Genomic DNA, 13,960 nt, shown 5'->3' with positions numbered 1-13,960 from the left:
TGGGGAGTGATTCTCAGGCCAACGGGGTTATTACGAGGAGAGATTATGTCTGCCTCTGTCACTAGGGAAGTGGGGGAAAGCTGGTAGCAATAGGCCTCACCCAGCTCTCACACAATTGGCATGGCCGGTCAGCCACAAGCTTATCTCCAAGCAGCCTGCAGAGTGGGACTCAGAGCTAGCCCCAGGCTGTAAGTTTCTCCACTGAGAAAGCAGCATGGCTTTCAGGCCATGCCCCTGCCCATCTGCCCACCTTGTCTGCTAGACTCCTCTTCTTTCTGCAGCAGTTCCCCTCACCTCCGGATTCTGCTCAAAAGAGTTTGCACCCAGTCAAAATTATTACAAAGATCAGTTGGAAGCTTCTTTTACCCTGTGACCCCTCTCACATTCTGTTGGCTGCCTTCTCTGAAGGCTCCTGTGAGATATAGTCAGGGATGGCTTCCCTGGGCTCAAGCTGGAGAGTGGGAGTGCTTACCATACTCTTTCCACTGCTGCTTCTACTTTTATATTTCACACTAAATCCATTACAGCTCTAGGTAAGGTTAAATCCTCCTCCTGTAAACTGAATTTTCAGGTTCCCCAGTGGGGATGCGTTTAGAGGTAGATATTCCCCCTTCACACTTTGTGAACTCAGTTTTTTGCCTGTCTTGCAGGATTTGCAGTGGCCTGCTATTTCTTTCCAAGGATCTGTTATTTCTTTCAGTCTTCCTAGTATGCTCCTGCTGGGATTCCTGGAGTAAAAGTCCATGGTGTGAGTCTCCACACACTGTTCTTTCTGTCCAAGTGGAAGCTGCACATCCGCCTTGTCCCCTGGCAGCTTCCAATAAAAATATTTTTAAATGAAAAGGTCAGTAAATTATTATAGGTTGTTAATGATCATGTTTTATAATTAATGATGTAAATAAATGTTCATGATACATGTACTACAAAAAACAAAGGATGCTAAGCATGATGATTGGATTTTCATGCTCATGTGTGAGATGTGCCTCCTTCAAACTCTGTTACCATGTCTGCACATTACCTGTCTGACATGAAATAAAAAAAAAAAAACCTCAAAAAATACAAAATAGTATTTAGCATATAATCTCAATTTTCAAAAAAGGGTCTTTATTCATTTCCATATTTTACCTGTTGGAGGGTCAGGGCTGGAAGGAGAGAGAGCATCAGGAAAAAGAGCTAATGGATGCTGGGTGTAGTACCTAGGTGATGGGATGATCTGTGCCGCAAACCACCATGGCACACATTAACCTATGTACCAAACCTGCACATCCTGCACATGTACTTCTGAAGTTAAAATAAAATTTGGAAGAAAAAAAAGAACAATAAAAAAAGGCCTGGAAAGATTTCTTCACCCTAGATTTTAAAAGTTTTGGAAGAATTTAAAGTTTTTAGAGTTTTAATATTTTTGGAATTAATTCCAAAATTAATTCTCAAAATCAGCTGTAGGAATTACAGGTGATTTTTAATCTGTATATTTTTTTGTGTTTTCTGCATTTTCCTACTGAAACTTATTTACTATTCTCATCAGAAAAAGTAAAGCTATTTAAGAAGAAAAAAATCAGTTATTGGTACAGTATTCAAATACATATTTATTTCAGATCTTTTATATTGTTGCCTCAGCTTCCTTAAGCCTTTGCAGATCTCAGTTTTAAAAAATAAGGTACATGTTATTCTAATATAAAACATCTTTGTGCTCAATGATCAGCTGCATGGAGAGGATATACCGGCTCAAAAATATGAATGCTTATGAATCACAGGGTACCAAGGTTTGTAACACTGATCCAACTAGCAGGAGAATTAGTCAGGGTCATTGAACAAAGACAATTTGTTCAAATATATTCGGTAAACTGCTCACTGGGATATGAACAACAATCCCTTATCTTTGGGAAGTGTATGGCCTATTTATTAGTGCAGGTTTTTTGAGAAAAATATACAGGTAACAAGCTGTGAAAGTCTTCAGCTGTTTCATTCTTTACAGTGCAGTGCTTAAACATTCAAAAAGAAAACCCTAATTTGTGCAGTTATATTGACATTGTAATTTTTGCATATTTAATAAACCCTAGCTACTTTAACGGAAAAGTGGAATTTTTTTCATGGAACGCTACCCTTTTCATTACTGCATACATCTTAGATTTAATTTGGCAAGGGATGCATCAACCTTGGCTCTTGGAGACAAGGTTAGAATCTGTAGTGCATGAAAACGAGCTCTTCTAAACATTTTTTTTTTTTCATTTCCTACATATTCTATGCCTGCTTTGGAGAGAACACAAATAATGAGAACAGTCCTTTTTCTTAACCTGACAGAAAATTATTAGAGTAGATGCAAATATTTTCCTTTTTAGAATGGAGAGGATTGCTTTTCTCCACATCACCATTCACTTTGGAATGCCAACAAGGTAGCACTTGTCATACTATAAAGCAAAACAGCCCTTGTGGAGGTCTTACATGTTTTGAATAAAGCTGTTATTGTTTAATGTATAGTCTTCTGATTTTTTATGTTTTTCTACCAAAATTCAGACATGCCTTATTATTATCAGAAAGATATTCTATGGCTTGATATCAAAATTTTAACACATTTTTGAAAATTTTCAGATCTGTTTCAAAGTAACCTTTTCGGTTGAATTTAAGATATTAAAAAATCCAATTCTCTAACTGATATTCATATTTATTACTCCATTTCTTTCTTGGGAAGAAAGACAAATTACCCACACTTAAGGTGTATGTCTGTGTGTACCCATTTGCAAGATACTCATTAATAAAGTTAGCTTTCTTCGAAAAGCTTGCACTACGATTCACCTGAAAATTAAGGCTTGAATGAAGCCAAAGGGGTTTAATAAAATTACGTAGTGAGGACTCTTCATTGCATGTAATATGAAGTGACTTAAAGGGTTAAAAAAAAGAGTTTGCTGACTCATATAATAGAAAATTCTAGGCATAGGTCAGTCTTCTGGCAGAGCTGTATTTTAAGGCTAAAACAAAGTCCTCAAAGTTTAGTTTATCTTTACCTCTCGGCTTTTTTTTTCCCCCTTCCTTCTGCATCAGCTTCATTTCAGGCAGGTCAACCAGCCACTTTCCTCCATTACCACTTTCCCTACTTTTAAAAGCAAAAATTTTTCTTTTCTAAAATTATAATTAAATTTCCCTGGGATTGAGTTTCTTTGGCCCTGTAGCTTGGGTTGTATGTTCATTAATAAATTAAATCCCTCTGGTCATCAGGTGTTATGCTCTAATGGACAAGACCTGAGGCATATGGAAGCTCAGAGCCAGGGGTAGATCCACTTATATGAATTGAGAATGGGGAAAGCCAAGATATCCTCAACTGCTATTATGTGAATAAGAGGGATTTGATGTAGGGCAGAAAAATATGATAAATATCTAATACAACTTCATAAATCTTTCTATATATCTAAGTTATAATGAATATATATGTGCGTGTATATTTGTTTGTGCATATATAGTTGGTTATAGTCAGTGTGTGTATGTATAGTGAGTATAGCGTGTATATTGTCAGTATAGTATGTATATACAGTCAGTATATGTAGTCAGTGTGTGTATGTATAGTCAGTCAGTCAGTCTCAGATTAGGAGATGAAGTCCCTGGAAGACATCAAAATTTTGACTCCATTGAGGGCTAGGAGGCTTTTGCCTGATGCCCTTTAAACCTATTGCCATTATTATAGGTTGAAGAGGGTTATGTCTCCTGGGTGACTGCTGCTGGATAGACTATTGAGGAACCATTGTGAAGGCTATCTTTTGATCAGATGGAGGTTTCATAGAATTTGTTTGCTCTTGTCTAGCTGGTTTCTTTTAATTGCACACATTAATTGGAGTTCCTCCTAATGAGCCCCAACGGCTTGAACATTCAAAGAACAGTCAATAATGAAAAAGCAGGCCATCTTGATGTCCCAAAGATGTGGGGTTTATATCATTTATTGTTAAAATAGGGCAGCTTGTAGCACCAAAGTCGATGCTATATTGGAGGCACATGGGATTTGGAATAAGATTGTACTGGTTATGGAATTGGCTTGAGAAATCTAGAGAGTCTTCAGACCCACTGAGATCCTTTATGAAGTTAAGAATCTGAAGCTAAGTTATACCAGCAGTTCTACATTGTTCTGCCTCTTCCTTCTTGTCTGTTTGAATGGGCCTAAACATTCTATCTGAGGATAGGAAGGGCAGTTTCTCTGAGCTTTTGTTGATGTCATACTTCCTGAGATACCACAGAGTCTCTTAGCATCCTGTGAGGAGTCTAGAATAAGTTCTAGAAAGTATCTGAGTCTAAATTAAGCCTTCTCAAGTGAGTCTCACTAAAGGTGTTTTCTTGGGTCCTCCTTTATCTAAATTCTTCTTTTTCTTTGATTTCCCTTTTGTTCAAGTTTTTAGTATATAAGAGGATATAGGTTTTTTATTTGGCTGGAATTTAGAGTTCTTTGCTTAGCATGTACCTTCATTTTTGAGCCACAACATGAAAGCCAGTTAAGGAGCCCTTAATCTAAATAAGATGGTGCTATGACACTCACATCTGGTGGTTAGCAGGTACCACAATATTAACATTACAAAGATAAGACTTTTATGAGAATTTGGTTCTCACTCTGGCCTATACTAATTTAACAATGAAAAAATGCATTATCTCTGTTAGAAAAAAAAAATTGCATGTTTCTAAACTGTATATTTTGAAAAAAAACATTGCATTTACAGTTTTGTTTACTTGCTTATAGCATGGATAAAATGCAGTGTGTATATTAGGCATTTCAGTGGCTCTGAAAAGCAGTCATAATGAAATGTTTAAGGTTGCTTGTTTCAAAAACAACATTTAGAATGATGTCTACTTTAGTAAGGTTTTATATTTTACCCCTACTAGAAAATTATGTCTCTCAAATAAGAAAATGAACATTTTCCCCCAGCAGATTGAAATGAGGAAAATCGTAAGAGCTTAGAATCTGGAAAAGAAAATAAAGTGTCAACTATAGATGTGAGAGGCCCTCCCCTCCATCTGGTTGTAGCATTGGTGTAAATAAGAAATTGTTGAGCTGGATAATTTAATTGAAAAGCAGATGATGCTGTCTTTCCTACTGACTAGGGTCTATTTCAAGTTCTCATTATCATAGGCACAAAATGTTTGAGGAAAGTAAATAGGTCAACGAACCTCAAGTGCAATTAAATCCTCATGTGTAGGACAATAACTTTATCTCGTCTTCCAAACTTTTAAAATTACCCCAGCAAACCAGCAGCAACTTTTAATGAGACATGAGCAAGGAATACACAGATTCTGTAAGATGGAAAATCAGATAGCTATGGCAAAATCGCTGCTCTGCTACACATAGGTTTACTCCATTTGCTCTTAATGAAGCATGGCCACTTTCTGTGTTCCTGCATTTAATTCTACTTTCTGTATGTGCTAGTTTCACCTTCCCAGGGATACAGAGACATGTACATTCCAAAGAGATGAATCAATAAAAGAGGAGAAACATCTTTCTGGTACATGATTAAAAAAGAGACAGAAAGAAGCAAGCACCATACATAGGTAAAAGACCAGTGAATTAGGAATCAGAAATCTGTATTAATTTAACTTTAGTTCTACTATTTATTAGTCATATAACTTTAGGTAAGTTTTTCAACCTCTATTGCTCTCAATGACATTATCTATAAAATTGAAGAGGTGATTTAGATAACCCAACTTAGTTTTACACTATGCTATCAACGTAAAACTTTTTAAATGACTGAATAACTTTAAAAAGCTCATTTTGAGAATCAGGACCTTTGTATTAGAATTGCCATGTGGGATTCACAATTGCGTTTTCCTTGGCGCATAGTGATAAGCAGGCAATTTTGAATATTGGAACAGGAGAATAGCTTGGATTTACTTAGAAGCAATGGGGGAAGAGGGTGAGATTTTAGAAATGCTGTCATTGTACTTCATTAATTACTGCTTATCCCATTCTCCTACATCCCTAGCTTTCTAAGTGTTAACTCCCTAGTTTAAGCAATTGCAAAGTTAGAAACTGTGTGGGTTTCAGTTTCAGTTTTTAAATTTTTGTTTGCTTTAGTTTAGCCCTTCTTTCTCTTATACCTTGGGAAAACTTTTTAATACTAATAATTGCTAGCAGTTTTTAAGGAGTGTATACTTTTTTGTTTGTTTGTTTGTTTAATACTATTAAAATCTTACAAGGTGGGTGTCATCATATTCATAAGTAACCTGTCTGAGGCTGTTCAGCTAGGGAGAGGCAGAGTCAGGATTCAGACCCAAGTCTGTTTCTCTAGAGCCCATCTTCTCTACCTTAGGAGACAACATAACACAGTGGTTGTCAGCAACAACAATATGGGCCAGCACTTATATCATGTTCTCTATGTGTCAGGCATTGTTTTAGGCACTTTAGGTATACTGAGACTCATAATTCTCATAAAAAATCTATGATGCAGTCTCATTATTATCCCCATGTGATGGATGAAGAAACAGCCATAAGGAAGTTAGGTAATTTTCCCAAAGTCAAACAGCTAGTAAGTGCCAGAGCTGAAATTTGAATCCATGAATGTGACTCCACAGTCCTTGCTGTTCGCCATGATACTACACTGCTTCTCTAGCTACTACTCTTTCTGGAGGAGAACTTCAAAGATAATTCTTGATTTTTATGATAGTTGTGTTCCTGGAACATTTCCTGAATTATTCATTCTGGCTCCCTTAAAAAAATGAAGCATAGTTTCTGTTGATGCAAGAACTAAAGTGAATAAAGTGGGAAAAGGGAGACCTGAGAGGTATTAACAAAGAGAATGGTTATGGTAAGAGTGTTGTGTATGGACCAACTTGTAGTGATGGTATGACAAAAATAAAAAAAAAAAAAGAGGTAAACTTTCTCTGCTTGCCTAAATGGAGTGGAGAGGTTTATCCCTCTGTGGGTTATGTGTGTGTGTTTGAAACAATAGATGGGGAATTAGTAGAGTGAGATATATTAATAAACTGTAGTCAAAATTTTGGGTGTGGACCAAGCTGACTTTGGAGACTGGCAGATGCTGTTCCAGCTGTGATGACCAAAGGAGTTGTTTGTGGGCTCTGACATGTGCCCATGGTCCTTGCCCCAGTTTATGTACAGGGTGTGGTGCTAATCTGAGTTTTGGAGAACGCCTTCACTAACTTAAGGATGTATTTTGGACACAATTACTTTCCCATTGGTGAGGTACTGGAGCCATTTCTAGTGAGGCAGGACATGTGACATGGTATAATTTTCACACTCTATTATTCATTAGTCAAGAAGGTGAGTGTATAATGGTTTGAGATTGTCAAGTCTGGAAGGGAAAATCAATGAAAAGATTTGGGGCATGTGGCAGGCTTTGCATTTTATGTCTCCAGATTTTATGGATAAGCATTTTGAGGACTAGGAATTGAATTATTGTTTTGGAGGATTGAATGCAATGGAGATATTTGTTTAATAATCAGATTTCCCTTGTTTATGTTGATAATTCCTCGAAAACCCTTGTTTTTCAGATCATATCTTATGCTCTTTGGTTGTACTAAAGGTGTGTTTCTTGAAGTTTCCCCAATGTATTTGTTGCTGAGGAAGATGGAGGAGAGGGAAACCCCAAAGCACCTTGATTAGAAACCTTAATTTGGGTGGATTGAGGCATTACATTAAATCAAATATAGTAAACTTAGTGGGAAGGAGGAGTGTGTGACATAGGACCACAGGTAGCTTCCATGGTGCCACGAATCTGTTTGCCCTTGAAAAATTATAGTAATAAATGCACTTTTACCTGTAAAAAAGAAAAAAACCACCTTTTTAAAGCAGAAAACAAAGTAGCTCTCATGCCACAAAGTCATCTAGATATGCGGCTTGTAGAGGCAACAGATATGCTCACAGCAAACCCACAGACAGCACAAGTTATCAGAGAGGTCCAATTCATGAGCCTCTTTTTTAGACTTTGCTAATGACCAGGGAGATCAAATTGTAGCCCTGTGTTGCAAGGAATTCCCAGATACCATTTATTATCTTAGAAACCTATAGTGGCCCCAAATTCAGCAGGCAGTAGAGAAACCCTTTATGTCTCCATGTCTGAGTTTAGGTTCAGTCCCATATCCCAGACATTTTAATGTGAGGCTTTATATTCTCCACAACTTGAGGTATCCAAAAGTTTTAGGTTCCAGAATTCAAAATTTTAAACAGGCCAAAAGAGATGCAGCCTTCTGGCAGGTATGGAAGTTGTAGGAGTGGCTGCTCTTGGCCAGAATATAGAGAAAAAATCCCCCAACTAGGCAACTTTTTGGTAAGGAAAATGTTTATTCAGCTTAGTGGGAGACTGTGCACCACGCCTAGGACATCTATACTGCTATTGTTGATTTCAGGTGAAGGAAGCTGATCCTGGACTATGGTGTGTTGATATGACAACCCTTCAGGATGGACTCTAGATGGCAGTATTGCTGCTGATTTTTAAACAGGGCCTTTTGGGTCCCCATCTCCTTTTCCAGTAACAGGAATTTGTAAACAACTCTCACTACCTGGGAGTATTCTGTTTTACATTTTACATTTTAGATCATTTAACCCAGAAGACTGTGAGTCTCGTGGATTATTATATCTCCATTTGTAAAGATTAGGAAACTGAGGCACAAAGAACATAAGGAATTTGCCTGAGTAGCAGTATTGGAATTTGAACCAGATTGTCTGGCTCCAGAGTTAGTGTTTTTAATTAATATATTTTGGTGCTTCTTGTTGGATAATCTTAGGGCTCTGGCAAACTCAGACACCGAGGGGATGATGTGATGCAAGTTTCCTGCACCCACCAAGCTGGGAACTGTGCTTGTATTTTGTTTTGTGCTTGTGAAAGTTGCAGGCAACTTTTCTGAAGGTGTCTGTCTTGTCAGGTGCCGTACTCTACATAATATTTTCCCTTATATCTACTTCGACCACAGGAAGGATGTTTTCTACTTCCAAGTGGGACTCGGACTAATAGGTTCCTCTGAACAGATTAAAAAAAGAAATACAGCTGGGCTATGGCAGTGTCACAGACCAGGCACTGGTCCAGTAGGCCCAGCTGTTTATCAAACTCATTTTCCCATTCAACTCCACACAGTGACCATCACCCACAGGTAATTCCATTGAGGGTGTGGTCATATTTTTAATTCAAATGGCAGTGATTACACTTGCAACACAAGTTCATTATAGAAAACAAGAAGAAGAGAGAAGTTTATTGATGACAGTGAATAGCATGAAAATCAGCACCCTTTTCTAATACAAATGGGAGAAAATAATGAGTGGCTGTTTAATCATCTTATATAGTGATCCTTGATTTCTGTTACTCTTTCTGGAGTAATAGAAATCAAGCTTCCATGGAGCTTCCATGGCATAACATTTTCATGCCTCCCTTTTATGTCTCAATTCCATTGTGTGTGCTTTTGGGTTCTACTCCACCTGTCATACTGGATTTTGAGTCCCCACATGGAGAGGTATTTTCGGATGCAGAAGGCAAAGTCTCTCATACTGTGACAGTGACTGTACAGTTAATGTTCTTCCTGGAGGCTGGTGCCTCTGTTTTTGCCGTTAATGAATAGCCTTTTCATTTTAAGCACGAGATCCTCCAACCTGTGAAAGAAGGGGTACATGAGGTCTTTTTTCTGTATTTTCAGGGCACTGTTCTCTTTGCAAAGAAGGGAAAATTTGCTCTATTCCAGTGTCAGATGCATCAGCTTTGTTGTGGTAACTAACCAAGATTTCTACTCAATCCCTTAAAATTGCCTTTTTCTATCTATTCTCTATCTCGGTGAATGGCACCACCACCTGGTCCGCTAGATATATGTGGTGAGACATCTTGGCTCAGGTGATTCACCCGCCTCAGACTCCCGAAGTGCTGGGGTTACAGGCGTGAGCCCCTGCGCCTGGGCTTAATTATAATTATTTCTTAAATCTGACCTCTTTCCCCCACTGCCATTGACATGTTTAGTTTCAGGCATGTCTTGTTTTTCCATCTAAGTTAACATGGTAGCATTTATTTATTGGTAACATGGTACCATTTATTTATACCATTTATGTAACATGATAACTGATATGATTTGGCCATATCACCACCCAAATCTCATCTTGAATTGTAGCTCCCACAATTCCCATCTGTTGTGGGAGAAACCTGGTGGTAGGTAATTGAATCATTGGGGCACGTCTTTCCTGTGCTGTTCTCATGATACTGAATAAGTCTCATGAGATCTGATGGTTTTATAAAGGGGAGTTTCCCTGCACAAGCTCTCTTGTCTGCCACCATTTGAGACGTGCCTTTTACCTTCCACCATGATTGTAAAGCCTCCCGAGCTATGTGGAACTGTGAGTCCATTAAACTTCTTTCTTTTGTAAATTGCCCAGTCTTGGATATGTCCTTATCAGCAGTGTGAAAATGGACTAATACAAAAAACGTTTATTTCCCTGCTTCCATTATGAACCCTACTACTGCCATCCTATTTTTAATTTTACTTTAAGCTTTTGATGTCAATCTCCTAGTTAAAAAGAGCAAGACTTTAGGGCAAGTCCCAGATATTGTGCATATCTCTTTAGCTCATATTCCTTTGGCAAGATCTTTCTAATCCAACTATCTGCAAGGGAGCCTAGGAAATGTAGCTTCTAGGTGGCAGGTCATGATGCCACCTAAAACATGGGTACTCTATTACCACTGGGGAGAAGGGGAGAAAGAATGGTCCTTCCCTATCCCTGCTCACATATGTGGATATGCATTCATATACCCTCCTATGCCCTAGAATGTGGAGGTAGGACACCTTCTGTAGGTTCAGAGTAGTTCTCACAGGATATGAGATGCCCTGAGTACATGTAGGTTCCTGGAAGTCCTCAGACCCACAGACTTAGCTTGTTTGCCATGACAGTGTGGGCCCAAAACACTGATTTTCTCTGTCCTCCAACTCCTTCCTCTTCTTTTCCTCTCTCTGTCTCAGACTTCCCCATTAGGTGACCCAATTTCTTCACAGCCAATACTGCAGTAAGTGTATTCTTATTTTACTGATGCTTCTTTCAGTTTTGACAGTGGTTGGCTGCTTGAGTAGGAGTAAAATTTTTCCTGTTCTTCTTCTGGGTAGTTGAGCTCTTAAACCTGTTACTCCCACCTCAAGCATGACCTTCAAAAATGTGAAATTGTTTTAACCAGCCAGATTGTCTGGCACAGAGAGTGAAAGAACTGCATTATACCTAATAAAAAGATTTCTGATATGTAACAAAAGTGGTCCCTAATATGGATTTCACTGACCTATACCTAAAAGCTAGCTAACATATTTTCTTTTATTAAACTTCTCAGCAGCAGAGTCTACATTTTGTCAACAACAGCAACAACAACAAAACAGTGAATTTGAAAGTTTTACTATCTCTGGGTACTGTCAAAACAGCATTTTCTCCACTTTATTCTCACTTGCTAAGTTTTCATTGCACTAAATTCTATTTCCATTGAAGTTCATTTAGCATCATTTTTTTTAAAAGAGGTTGTCTGAGAAAGATTAACTTGGTTTGTTTTTCTCTCCTCCTAACCCACATCTTCATAAGCCATAAAAGCCTAGTCTAGCATCACCACAACTGAACTTTTGTGTGTGTGTGTGTGTGTGTGTGTGTGTGTGTGTGTGTGTGACTAAAACACAATTTTGAAGCAGAATAGTGTTTTCCTGCAAAGGAAAATAGCTAAGAGCTTAGCCTCTGAAGTCACAGTGCCTGGCTTCCAATCCTGGCTATTATTGTGTGTACCTAAATGTTTTTATTTGAAATTTCTGTCTCTGTTTTATCTTGATAGAAAGGAGATGCAAGCATTACATGCCTCATAGAGTGGTTGTGTTAAAGAAAAATTATTCTGATGCTTGTTAAAACTGTAAGGAAGACTTTAGTCAAGACTATTGCAATAGGGGTCATGACTGTCCAATAGTGGGGAGCAACTGAGATCCCTCTGACTACAACAAAAGCAGCTGGGAATTTATAGCCAAGAACAGAGTGTAGGGGACAGTGAATCGAAAATTACTAAGAGGAGACATCAAGGGTAGGGGCATTCTTGCTAAACTGTTCAAAAAGAATTCTCGTTAAAGATAGGCCAGGGATTTACACATCAAAGGTGGGGAATAATGAATTTGATCAGACATTAAGGGAGATCACGTATTAAGGGCTGGGAGATTCTTGCTAAATGGAGTTAACAAGATTCTTGCTTAACTGGACTAGGCTAAGATAGGCTGGGCCAAGGTCCCAGTTCAGAACAGGGCTCATGGTAACCTGACCGAAATTTGATCAAGGAGAAAATCTTTGTCAGTAATGAAGCTTAGAGAAGATATTCATATAACCACATTATGTCAGTCCTTAGCACATTATAAAGGCTGATTAAATGTTAGTCAATATTATTATTCTTACAATTAACAATGATTACTTCTCTCTCCATCTTGTAAGTGTGTACAAATTGTGGAATTAATTCATATCAAAATTCAGAGCAAATGCTATTAAAGTATCCTCTGAGTTTGACAGGACTAGTACTTAAGTTTTTCTTTGTCTAGTCTGGTTCCCCTGATAGGATGGTGTAGTAGAGGATGGGATCTGTGGCCACTTGGTGTTTGGAAGCTGTATCTGAAAACCTGGATGTGAAGGGGACCCTCATCTGCCAATGGAAGATGCTGAAAGTTAAGTCTTGAAGGAGAGTCTTGAAGGCAAGCCAAAAACATGTCCAAGTCTGGTCATGTAAGAGGAAATAAAAGGAGCTGATGTATGGGATTGACTCAGGGTTACAGGACTACCAGACCAGGGAAAGCGAAGTGGCCAATTTGGGCAAATATTTAAATTCCACAGCCAGCAGATCCTAGGATGTGGTTTATACATATTCAGAAAGAGCAGATGTGGTACAGTCTAGATTTATTTAAATGGGAATATAAAAACACAAATATTACTAAATTACCTGGGAGCTGAAATAGAAACAAATTTTCAGGCCGAAGCCCAAAAGACATGGTGAGTTACTTTTTTTTGTTATGTTTTTTTGTGGTTCTAACTCTTCTCACAATAAATCTGGGATATACGCCTTCCAGAAAAGTCAGTACATCATCAGTTACAAGCATTCCTTAACTATCAGAAAGTAAAATTTAATAACAAGCAGAAAGTATGATCCAATTTCATTAATGCAACTGTCCATTGCTTCCCTTTCAGGTGAGTTGATGTTTCTCTGCTGTAAGGCGTGCCTTCAGATGGCTCAGGTCCTCTGTTACTGTTGCCCTCAACTTGCATGTCCTCTTTCTGCACTGTTGTCCTCTGCTTTAGGACACCTGTGTCTCAGTCCCTCTTCACTCAGATCCTCTGTCTATTAAAAGAAAGACACCTATATATTTTGTTCTACATCCCTGTAGAATCATTTTTTAACATTCTATTGAGGTATGATGTGCCTATAGAAAACAGCCCATACTGCACGGTGGCTCACACCTGTAATCCCAGCACTTTGGGAGGCTGAGGCGTGTGGATCAGGAGATCGAGATCATCCTGGCTAACATGGTGAAACCCCGTCTCTACTAAAAAAATACAAAAAATTAGCCGAGCATGGTGGCAAGTGCCTGTAGTCCCAGCTACTTGGGAGGCTGAGGCAGGAGAATGGCATGAACCCAGGAGGCGGAGCTTGCAGTGAGCTGAGATCACACCACTGCACTCCAACTTGGGCAACAGAGCAGACCCTGTCTCAAAAAAAAAAGAAAGAAAGAAAACAGGCCATACCATAAGTATATAGCTTACTGAATTTTTACAAAGTCAACATGTGTGTTCAAGAAGTACCCCACTCATTAGAGACTTAAATGTTAGACCTAATACCATAAAAACCCTAGAAGAAAATCTAGGTAGTACCATTCAGGACATAGGCATGGGCAAGGACTTCATGTCTAAAACACCAAAAGCAACGGCAGCAAAAGCCAAAATTGACAAATGGGATCTAATTAAACTAAAGAGTTTCTGCACAGCAAAAGAAACTACCATCAGAGTGAACAGGCC

The 13,960-nt window shown here is 38.5% G+C and overlaps 1 non-coding gene across 1 annotated transcript; it reads left to right on the top strand.

Annotated features, from left to right (window-relative positions):
* The first annotated feature begins 928 nt into the window (after window positions 1-928).
* LOC115898068 lies at window positions 929-1,028 on the top strand. The gene has a single exon (XR_004057825.1). It is a non-coding gene; the product is annotated as a small nucleolar RNA U13 (small nucleolar RNA).
* Window positions 1,029-13,960: the final 12,932 nt, after the last annotated feature.

Source organism: Rhinopithecus roxellana, chromosome 5, assembly GCF_007565055.1.
Source record: "Rhinopithecus roxellana isolate Shanxi Qingling chromosome 5, ASM756505v1, whole genome shotgun sequence".
Taxonomy (NCBI): domain Eukaryota; kingdom Metazoa; phylum Chordata; class Mammalia; order Primates; family Cercopithecidae; genus Rhinopithecus; species Rhinopithecus roxellana.
This window is presented reverse-complemented; position numbering and strand designations above follow the sequence as displayed.